This window comes from Lytechinus pictus, chromosome 10 (genome assembly GCF_037042905.1).
Source record: "Lytechinus pictus isolate F3 Inbred chromosome 10, Lp3.0, whole genome shotgun sequence".
In the NCBI taxonomy this organism is placed as follows: domain Eukaryota; kingdom Metazoa; phylum Echinodermata; class Echinoidea; order Temnopleuroida; family Toxopneustidae; genus Lytechinus; species Lytechinus pictus.
This window is the reverse complement of record NC_087254.1, coordinates 25,039,095-25,051,489: the sequence shown is the minus strand read 5'-3', so window position 1 is coordinate 25,051,489 and position 12,395 is coordinate 25,039,095.

Below are 12,395 nucleotides of genomic sequence, written 5' to 3'. Positions count from 1 at the left end.
TAATTAACGCATTTAATGTTGAAAGTAGCAATGTTCTTGTACTATACAGCTTTGCCTACTGATATTTATAATATAGCCACAGTTTGAGGAAGCATATATCGAGTCCGGAATTGATTTTGATTTGCAATAGGGTCTGCGTAAGTGTACTATATACTAGCAGGCTAGCATCGTCTGCTACGAAGCGCGAGATTAAAATTTTTGATATTCAGACCTAAAAAGGGACATTATAATCAATCTTTTGTAATCATGATACGTACCTTTCTCGCTAAATAATGCAAGCGCGAAGCGCGAGCTGAAATTTTTGTAAATATTGACCCCCAAACAGGAAGATATTAAGGACTATATTTTAGGAATCCATTAAGAGTATACGCATCTCACCATAGTCATCTAATGCGAGTGCCAATAAGCGCTTGCTGATTTTGTTATAATTACATCTAAATATGCACATAAAGCACTTGTAATCATGATTAACATACCCATCTCACTATAATCAAATCTTGCGAGCGCGAAGCGCGGGCTAAAAATTTAGAATTCAGACCTGAAGAGGGGCATTTTAAGGCTTGTTTGTAGGAATTCACTAAGACCATACGTAGTTCACTAACCAAATGATGCGAGCGCGAAGCGCGAGCTGAACATTTTTGATATTCAGATCAGAAAATAGGACATTTTAAGGACTGATTCTAGGAATTCATGGAGAGCAGACATATTTCACCAATCCACTACTGCGAACGTAAGCACGGACAGGAAATGTTTTATATTAAGACCTTAAAATGGGGGCAATCACTTTAAGTAGTCATGAAAAAGAAGCATACTATTGTACATAAAACAATAATAACTCGAAGTGCGAGGAAATATATTTGGCAGTTTGGTGAATATTGACTTGAAAACGGGAGGTTTTAGTTTAAGAGGATTACATATCTCGGTAAACAGACAATGCGAGCACCAGGAACAATGAAGACATAGACCCTATGCAAATTATGTTTCATAAAGTTATGAAAAAAAATGTTTCTTATGTAATATAACATAACATAATCATGATATAATATAACATTATAATGAGCAATGATGTCTTCTTTCCCACTACGTTTCTTTTTCTTTTTCCCTCTTTTTATCCTTTTCCCCGTTTTTTTTGGGGTCAGCCGATTGGGGGGGGGGGGGGGGGTGGCACGTGCCCTCCATGCCCCCCCCCCCCCTAGTTACGCCACTGCTAACCATTATGTTGTAAAATAATTTTACAGATCTGACTTTCAGGTGTGTTAGTTTTCTTAAGCAACGCATATTGCGTACATAAAATCATTTTAAAAATGTATTTTGTGTACTTGAATCGGAAGTTAATTGCTACGTGTATTTCACTACAATTCGCAACTAATTTTTGCGACTTGTAATATTCTCTAAACAATTTGCCAACATATAATTTGCGACTTGTAAGTTTATTACAATTTACAATTCGCGACTGGTAAAGTAAAATATCAACAATAATACTCGTGGGCTCTTAATTTCAGCTTTGTATCATCGTAGTGTAGTGTGTAAGCGTAGAGTATGACTTGTACTGTACAATTATCTTTGATAGACCTTTCATATGCCCCACCCATGCAGTGCTTTACATTTTGGATTTGAATATTGAAAATAAAGGACACGGGGCTATGATCAACTGGCAAAATAAGTATCCTTCCGACGATGATACCTCTCATCATCGCTATCGGAATGAACACGATGTCTCTCGCAGACATATTATGGATTCCACTAATAGGAGGAACGATCCTGTACATGTAATAAATCACAGGTGGATGGAAGATAATGATCCTTTCTCACATAATTCATGGCATGGCCGCAATGCACATGGAAAGACAAAGTGGCGCGATAGTTACGACCGGCATGGCCATGATGGGGAAGATCAAATTTACCGAAGTAGCTAGTGACTGCACTAATTACAGATCCCCTCCGCTCCGTAAGCGTTCCATCTCCCCACGAAATTATTTCAGGGATGATGATGATTATTACCATTGTGATAATTCACTGCGAGGCGGGTACGATCGTCGTCAATATGACTCAATAACGAAGGATGGTCATTATTAATACCCCTTTCATAAACCCAATTATGCGGCTAATAGCAGCATAATTTGGTCGTAAAATTGGAGGAGGACCAGAGTTATCCGCATTATTTTGATGCTGCTATTATCCGCATAATAGCAGCATCGGGACAAGATTTTGAGTTTATGAACGTATTTCCAAATAATGCGGATAATTGCCATGGTGCGGTCACAAGGTCACCCATTTCCAACACAACTGCATCGGAGGGGGCGTGTCCAGTTGTCATGACGATTATCCGCCTTTTTCAGGACGGGCGCTCGTAAAAATAATGCGGCTTATTTTCGGAGTTTGTGAACGCAATTTTTATTGAATTATCCGCATTACTCTTAGGCGGCTAATTGGAGGATAGGTTTATGAAAGGGGTATAAGAGTCTGCCCTCCGTCACAGCGGACGGGTCCGTCACGAATCCCTACCACATTATCGGGATCAGGCTTATGACATTCAGGACGGTACCCCACTGCGACGGCGAGGTGACCTTCTAAAACAACATAATCCACCCCAATATCATAACGAATCTCCAATACGAATACGTTGGGGCTATGTTAGGTATCGTGACCAATATATATCTCCATGACTTTGTGAAGAAAAACGGAGGGATGAAGGTTACAGGCTGCACCCAGCCCCTAGAGAATCAAAATCTTTTTCTCTCAGGCGGGATTCTCGCCCACCTTCATCCGTCCAGGAAAGTGTATAACACTTCCCTGATCATACGAAGAACGGAGGGATGACGGATACAGATATCCTCTTCGGGATTCATCTTTTGATTCTCCTCTTTAGAGAGATACTCGACCCTCTTCATCTGCCCGTTATTCTATTTCACATCCTGAAGAATGGAAGATCAGCTAAATATATACTCTTTCCCCTTCACTCGTCCATTCTCAAGGAAGCGTTGAGTAACCCAGCACATATCATTTCCGGGTCTGGAAAGATGAAGTATACCGCGGTCCATCCCATCGATCATCTCAGGATCATCAAAGGTGTGAGACTCGGTCCCCTTCATTTCCCAGTCCGTCCGACCACAGGTGCTCAGTAAGTGCTCCATCTTCTGAGGGATGGACAGTTGAAAGATGTTATCAGTTACCTGCACGACAACCGCATGACCATCCGCGGGATACTTGTTACTCATCACCTGTCCACTTTAAAGAATTTACCGATGGATACCATATTTTTGTGGGCGATAGTAGCAGGCCAGTGATAGCCTAGCTTAGAGCAACATCAAGAATGTCAAATTCTGAAGACTGTGCCATCTGTTGCCCACATCGCATCACACAAGAATGTTAGGGATACCCCTGATTCATCAAAATGCAAGGATTCCAGGGAGGAAAGGGGAAAAGGAAAGGAGGAAAAGGAAAGGGAAAGTGAAAAGAAAACGAAATTTTTTTTACTGGAAAAGGAACGAAAGGAGAACATTTGAGAAAGAAAAATCATTCCAAAATAGGCCTGTGTAATGCAATAGCATGATGGGAAATAAATCAAAAGATGACAAAATGGCAAAGAATAGCGGGAAACGAAGGTAGAATGGAATAAGTCAAAAGCTGAATTAGAAAACAGAGAAAAAAAATAATAACACGACCGGGCTGTCGAGGATTAAAAATAAAGAGCGGGAAGAAAAATGGACTGCATACAACATTGTGCTATAAGCTTGCTAAATTTTATGCAAATAAGCTACCGGGGCTTTGCCCCGGACCCCACGCAGTAGGGGCTCTTCATCTATAACCATCAAATAGCTCTATAACGCCCCCGTTTAATCACGTTCAATCACTCGGGTACAGGCGGGGGAGGGGGGGGGGGTTTGGTTCCACACCCAAGAGGAAATAAAAGGAATTATAGGAGACAACGTATAATGGAATGAATGGAAACAATGAAATGTGTTATTTGCTGAATATAATGGAAAAATCTATCACGTAATATTAAATAATTTAATTTCAATAGGCAATATTTTCCAGCTCGCTTTGCACGCTGGCGACTTTTAAAAAAATCAACATACAAATCAATATAATGACAAATAGAAAGAGTAGAACCAACATGCAGTGGATGTAGGATGAAATTTTACCACATTGCTATGTTATGCCCCCTCAAATATATTTGGTTCATTACGTAACTGGGTTGAATAAATATGTTGTGTAAAAGCTATAATCTGTATATACCCGCGATTTGATTAAAATAGCGGCAATCTTCGAGGTTTAAATGGCTTTGATATCAAGAAATTCCGGGGGCTCCGCCCCGGACCCCAACCGCACAGCACTGCTGTATATGAGAATGGAAGGGTTGGGCCATTGGCCCTCAAAAGTTCTACAAACAAGAACAAAAAAGGAGAAAAGAAAAGCAAAGGAAAAGTGTAGGATATCATTTTATTTACTGAATATAATTTCAAAAATATCTCAAAGTTAGATTCTCATGAAAAGGTGATTTTTTTTTCTCGCCCCCTCGGGACTTATATTAAGCAGATTTTTAGCACATGTGTGATACTGCGCCCCTCGGTTTTTTTACTCTTCACGCTACTGCCGCAAAGAATCCTGCTCACAGTGGCGTACAGACCACAAAAAATGAATGGAAAGAGAGAAGAGTGAAATATATATTTTTCTAGATATCATGTCAAAATCTATCACAACATTGGATTTTTGTATTAAAAAGGTCAAAATTTTCGCTCGCTTCGCTCGCTCGCTACTTTTTTTTCAAGATAAATTCTGCCCGATACACAATATCTGGCCCTCTCAAAATAGTCGCCTCATTATACCATTACGCCTGTTCATACAATGATATGACCGGGAAATTGTTGGCTCTCGCCCCCCCCCCCCCCCCCCTGGCCACCGACCCCTGTTACGCCGCTGACAGAGAGCGCCTGAGTCAAATAAGAGCTGTACATGAATCTAGGGGGTTCCCAGAGGGTCTCCATGAGGCTGGAAAGAATCACACCTCCCCAGCCACACTAACTCTTATCCAGTTTCGGTAACACCCTCACAGGAGGAGAGTATATCATGTAATGAATATGAGGGGCTTGGTCCTCTTCAGCCCAGGGCCCGAATCAGAATCTATAATAATCACACCTGAAGAACACCATCAGGGAAACGATATAGGATCGGAGGAATTGGTCCGACCCCGATCCCAATATGTAATCTTCTCTCCCTGTTTCTAGTTCACATGATATCACATCTATCAGGATTAAGGACACATCATGCCCGGTATGTGCCGCGGGCGAGACAAAAAACGGGGGCCTTGGAGCGGGGTTACTGTAAAAAGGAGGGTCCTCGGAACGGGCTTCGGAACTACAAATGTTTGTTAAAACGGGGGTCCTTGGAACGGGTCGCCTGTGTGTGAGTGCGTATGCATCCCTATGGAACGTGCATGCAGCTAGCCCGGCGGCACGGGCGCCGGGTGCGCTAGCGCAGAGGCGATGGTCGGACAGCGCTCTGCGGCCGCTTTTAACCAACATTGCGGCTCATTGTAGCAGATCAATACGGCCGGAACGGCGTAACGGAAAATATGCGAAGCTTTGGAGCGGATTTCTTACTTCTTTTTTCTCGATAAGAAGAAAATGCTATGCTGTGGAGCAGCTTTCTTTGTTCTTTTTCTCAACAAGACAAAAATGCTATGCCTTGGAACGGAAATTTGAGTGTAAAAATGGGGGCCCGGGGGGGCACTCGACCAAAAAAGTGGTAGGGGTGTGCCGCGGGCGAGGCCTTGGAGCGGGCTAATTGGAAAAAGGAGGGTCCTCGGAACGGGCATCGGAACTACTAATGTTTGTGAAAACGGGGGTCCTCGGAACGGATCTCCGTATCTATGTGAGTGCGTATGCATCCCTATGGAACGGGCAATCGTGCATGACGCAGCTAGCGCGGCCTCCGCCTGGTGCGCTCGCGCTTAGGCGATGGTCGAAAAGCGCTCTACGGCCGCTTTTCACCAAAATTGTAGCAGATCAATGCGACCGGAACGGCGTAACGAAAAATATGCGAAGCTTTGGAGCGGATTTCTTTCTTCTTTTTTCTCGATAAGAAGGAAATGCTATGCCTTGGAGCGGCTTTCTTTGTTCTTTTTCTCAATAAGACAAAAATGCTATGCCTTGGAACGGAAATTTGAGTGTAAAAATGGGGGTCCCCTCCGCGGCACATACCCACTATGCATTATATACTGAGTGCCCCCCCCCCGGGAATGGGGGTCCCCTCCGCGGCACATACCCACTATGCATTATATACTGAGTGCCCCCCCCCCCCCCCCCCCCGGGAAATCATGTTCAGGGAGAAGCATTGATAGTTCCAACAGGTGGCCATGGTGAATTGAAGCAGTTGTTTGGCCAGACCTCCTGGGATGCACTGGGAATGCGAGACGGTCCCTCCACATCTCACGATGAGGAAGGGACTCTCTTGCATGCGGAGATACTCCACCATCTTTGTGCATCCTGTAATTGATCCCGCCTTGGACACCACATAATAAAGAAATGGAGAGGGAGAAGTGAATTCATTGCAATGTTGTACGATGACCAGATTTTAAAATTTCATGCAGGGTTGTGTTTTGTCATGTTTTACATTGTGTAAAGCATAATATATCAGGCATGTACGGTTGACCTGTTGACGACATACGCATGCACTTCCCCTTTTAGACCACTTAACATGCTTAAGCCAAAGTATATCTCGGGAGGATAATGTTAATTGTCATGAGAACAATGATATGCGTGAAAACTTTGTCGAATAAAGACATTCCAATGTTGCAATGAAAATCCCTAACTAACTTTATAAAGCAATATGAAGTGCAATATACTTTGTAAAGAAACTTGGCTTTGATTCTTGCAAACAATATCAGCGATATTTTTAATTTGTGAGGACATGACTTAGCTTTTTATTTATTAATGTTCACATGTCATTGGAGATTGCGTTGTACCTTTAAAAAGGTCAAGCGTTGCATTTCAGTGAGCAGTTTTAATTATGCATATGCGGCTAATAATTTGAGCAAATGATTTTAACGTCACATGTGCCCAATTTTCTTATGGTACATGTTAATTAATTACTCAGCCAACGAGAAACAAAAGAGATCATTAATAATCTATGTCCCACCTCTATTTTAACCCCGTACTTTAAAATATTGGGTTTACCCTACGGGGTTCATCTGGTCATGAAATTACCAGCATGGATATAAGACATCGGGCGATATTTTGAAGTCGCATTAAAGAGATTCTGAAATTATTTTGACCGTTTACAAGTAAACAATTACCTTCAGAATTAATAATAATTCGTTACGACCTTTGAATCTCACTGGGTAACCCAATATGTACCGGTATGATGTTCGAACTCTTCCCTCTTAAGGCACATAATGCCCTCAGTTGAATTAAAGGTCAAGTCCACCCCAGGAAAATGCTGACTTGAATAAATAGAGAAAAATCAAACTAGCATATTGCTGAAAATTTCATCAAAATCGGATGTAAAATAGGAAAGTTTTGACATTTTACAGTTTTGCTTATTTTTCACAAAACAGTGATATCACTATTTCTTTTGTTTTTTATTGTTTGAATTGTACGATATTAAATTTTTTATAAATTTGACAATAAGGATCAACTTGCCTGAACCATTTAGTATTACACAATGCTAATTTCACATGTTCAGGGAGGAATTAATCGTTGTATCACTTGACAATGAGGAGAAAATTAGAATATTTCATATAATAAAATACAAAAGACATAGTGAGTGGATAACGTCATAGTCTCCTCATTTGCATACCAGCCAGGATGTGCATATAGCTGTTTTGTGAAATTAAGCGAAACTTTAAAATGTCATAACTTTCTTATCTTACAACCGGATTTGATGAAATTTTCAGTGTTATGCTTGTTGAATTTTTCTCTTTTTATTCAAATCAACTTTTTGTTGGGGTGGAGTTGTCCTTTAAGATCTAGCTATAGGGCTTATATTGTTAACATCAAGAGTTGAGGGACATGATACATGTTCAATATTGAAGACGTGACACAAATTATTTTACAGTACGTTTTTATTGAAATGTCATGCTTTATTCTTTTTAAAGGATTTTTATTGGTTTTGGGCTTATGCAAGTTTGAGACAAAGCCCCAAAATTAATCATTCTTCCAGCGCCGTATCCGGGCGCCGTATAGAATTCCTAGACAGAGACATGAGAGAGGTGGATGGTAGTGGCCCTGATTTGAAGGAAAATCGTATCAAGGCTGTGGTGGACTTGCCCTCTCTTACAAGAGATGGGGCAGTTACTCGGTCTTGTCGACTATCATCGTGTATTCTTCAAAGAATTATGCTCAGGTTGCAGGGCCACACTATATGGCCTCACCAACAAACATGAATATAATATGATTTGGACGGCAGAACATCAGGCCGCCTTTGACCATTGCCCTGTCCTTTCGCTACCCCATCTTTTCACCCGTCATTCGAGAATAGCTTACGAAGAATCAAGCCAGGCCCAGGCTGCATGGATTTCCTCTTTGTCCCCGGGCCTTAGAAACGTCAATGCGAGGGTTAAAGGCATATATAATGGGTAGATCATTCACAATTTGTACATAACATAAATACAGGTGATTTGAAAGAAAGCTATTACCTTCGGCCTTGATATTTTTGGCTAAATACGGGAGGTCTTCGTCGGGTTTGACCTGGGCTCTTTCAGATTAACGGACTAGGTTTAGTTTAAACTGAGAAGTCTGCCCGACGTACTGGACTGTCTAGATTATACATTCCAATTGGAAGGTCATTCAGTGGTCAATCAGTCGAGAATAACGTTCAGTTAAGCACCTCAGATATGAAGAGATTTAATTAAACAAACAAGCTGCCCTACTTTGAGTTAATGCCATGTGTGGATGTCTTTTCAGCTCAGACTCCTTACCATGGGCATGAAGTTATATACAACGGATTTGCCCCTCACATTTTCCCGGCCGTATCCCATATATATTTCACGTAATAAGATGGATAATAAAAAGAGATTTATGGGGATAAATCTTGTCGGCCGGGAGGTGTGCTGTGAAATATAGTATATGGTAGTACATACGCATGTATTTGGAACACATGGCTTGCCATACTCGAGGTCGCACGTACGTACGCCCGTGCCGTACGACCACTGATCTCTCCACTGTACTAGCTTCAGTGTGCAGACAGCTAGCGTACCGCTCCAATGCACATGCAGTGGAGCGATCGTGTTCCTTTTGGGGGACAATCATAGAGATGTATACTAGTAACGCTAGAGGGCGTACTTCGTCAAATCGCTGTGATTACGTGGAGATTGGCCGCCATTGCTCGATAGGTATTCGCAGTCTGCCATGAGCGTACAGTACCTATGGGGCATGTACACGGATGAGCACAGAACATGACAAATTGATGACATATGAGCACGAAAGCATATGGAAAAGCAAAATTGTAAATATTGCACTGGATAAAAGTTCAAATACAACAAAAATCTAGCAAAACTGAGGTCAAAAGGCCTATATAGGCCTATCTATAGCGCATAATATAGGCCGATACAGCTATAATACAGGCAAACGATTTAAAGTCCCAATTGTTTTTGCTTAGGTAAAATTTCGATACATTAATATGACTTCTATTTTCTAATGATTTGGAAGAGATGAATATCAAAAATAACATTTAGGCCTAGGTCCTGATAAATAAATTTAATGTGTTTTAATATGATTTGATGTACATTAACCTAAGAAATTTCATAGGCCATATCACAGTGTCTGATGCATCTGAGACGCTGTATCGAAAAAAAAACCACGATTGTATTTTTATAGTTCATAGTTTCCTAATTACTATTATGCTGATTGCTGATAATTTATTTCTTCACTTTAGATAATTGTTATAATTCATTTTCCATATATATCTACACAATAGGGCCTATAATAACTCGATCCCTTTTCCCCATGTCTTACACGCTGATGTAAACCAACATCACAAAAACTCGCGAATCATAAAATGACTTTTTATTGATATTTGGAAATGATTTACGCATTGATTCAGTTAAAAATTGATGATTTAGATTTCCTTTGCTGGCAACCATCCCATCATATTTATAAATATGTATATAAAAGTATACTTTCTTACTTGCGATCAATGTATAGAAAAGTTTGTTGACAGCAAAATTTGCATATCAAATGCGCGCATGCAGTCGTACAATTTTGCAATGTACAGGAGGCCTAATGGGGGGTTGGATGTTTATGTACAGTGTTATTGCCTTGCAAACATTTTAAAACTTCGGAGAGTAAACAAATCACAATGCGCAAAACAATTTTACTTTGATTTTCTGGAAAGTATAGACTTGATTCTCCCCGGCTGAAAATATGCTGATCGGCAAACTGGCTGAAATATTTTGTGTATCGCCGTTGTTTCTGATCCTATAATGATTGGACCAATATCATGTGAACAAATCAAGGATAGAATAATAAGGAGAGGAAGAAGGGGGAGAAGGAGAGAAGAAAAGGGGCGGGATTATGATATATAATTTGTATTATACTATAAAGAATATTATTACTACTGCAAGAGTGTATAAAACTAATATCATGAAAGACATCAATGCAAACTTATCATAATTATGAAAACGGTTGCAAAATTGTGAGTACTAAAACCAAACATAATTATGAAACAATAATATTGCAAAAGTGACAATACTTGGAATAAGATATTAAAAATCCTAATTTAATCTCAAATTTGATACCTGCCTTGAAATTGTGTTAATTAACTGTGTCTGTGTCGCTTGAATAAATGAACTTTATGGCAAATATTTGTAAGCACTGGCACCGGCCTAACATATAAACAGATAAACACGCGTTTTGAATATCCAGTTTTTGTTTTTCATTTTAAAAGTATAACTGAATTTGATTTTCTAGTTTTCTTCCTTTAATGTCATTTGCTGGCCTATGGACCTGAGTTTGGTTATTCGATCAGTTTTTTTTAAATAAGATTTCCATGGATGAACAAAATTATTATATTATGTTAAAGGTCAAGTCCACCCCAGAAAAATTTTGATTTTAATCAATAGAGAAAAATCAAACAAGAATAACGTTGATAATGTCATCAAAATCGGATGTAAAGTAAGAAAGTTATGACATTTTAAAGTTACGCTTATTTTGCACAAAACAGTTATATACACAACTCGGCAACACGCAAATGAGAGAGTCGATGATGTCCCTCACTCACTATTTCTTTTGTTTTTTATTGTTTGAATTATACAATATTTCCATTTTTACAGATTTGACAATAATGACCAACTTTACTGAACCATAAAATGTTAGAATAATTGTAATTCCCCATGTACATGGAGGAAGAAAACTTGTTTCACCTTCCAATGAGGAGAAAATTAAAATATTTTATATATCATATAATAGAATACAAAATAAATAGTGAGTGAGTAACGTCATCAGTATCCTCATTTGTATACCGACCAGGATGTGCATATAAATGTTTTGTGAAATTAAGCGAAACTTTAAAATGTCATAACTTTCCTATTTTACATCCGATTTTGATGAAATTTTCAGTGTTATGCTTCTTGGATTTTTCTCTATTTGTTCAAATCAACTTTTTGTTGGGGTGGACTTGTCCTTTAATTACGGCGTCGCGGAATGATTTTGAAAGTGATGGGGTGCATAAAATCACAATCATTTATTATGTGTAATGTTCATTTTCATTTCAGGGAGGGGTCCGGTCGCGCCTCCTGTATTTTATTTTGATCAGTATGTTAAAGCGAATTTGCTTAGGTGTGTTTGTTATTTTAATTGCACACACGGCCCCTAAAAAGCGAATTAAAACAAATCTAACTTAAAGTGAAGGGAATTAAAACTGTCATTTTTGAAAAGTTTGAACAAATTAGGCTATATTCTCGACATTTTAAATCAATATTTTATTTTCGGGCCATATAGGCCTGCATATTTTGGGGAATTTATTATGTTCCTATAAGAACAAAATCAGCACGTTCACCAAATAACACAAATTTCAACATTGATGGTGTAACGGGAGGCTCACCAAGAACAATAATGAGATGCCCTTTAATAGCGCATGTAGATCAAAACACTAACTTATACAGAATTATTGTACAACTTAATATATAAAAATGATAGGCCTATATTTCATACAAATTAAAGCAAGTTACATATCATGTAGGCCTATATAGAAATTACAAAATATATCCAACATAAACATAGAATCAAAGGACGTAAATGTGGGAAGGATGGAAGGAGGACGATGCAGTTAAAGGTAGGGAAATCCAGAGAAGGGCTAATTCACTGCAGTCTTTTTAATTAATTGTCAATCTTTCTATTAATGTCCGCTGTATGTTTTTATTTTTATATGATTGTTTATATGATAGTATATCAACA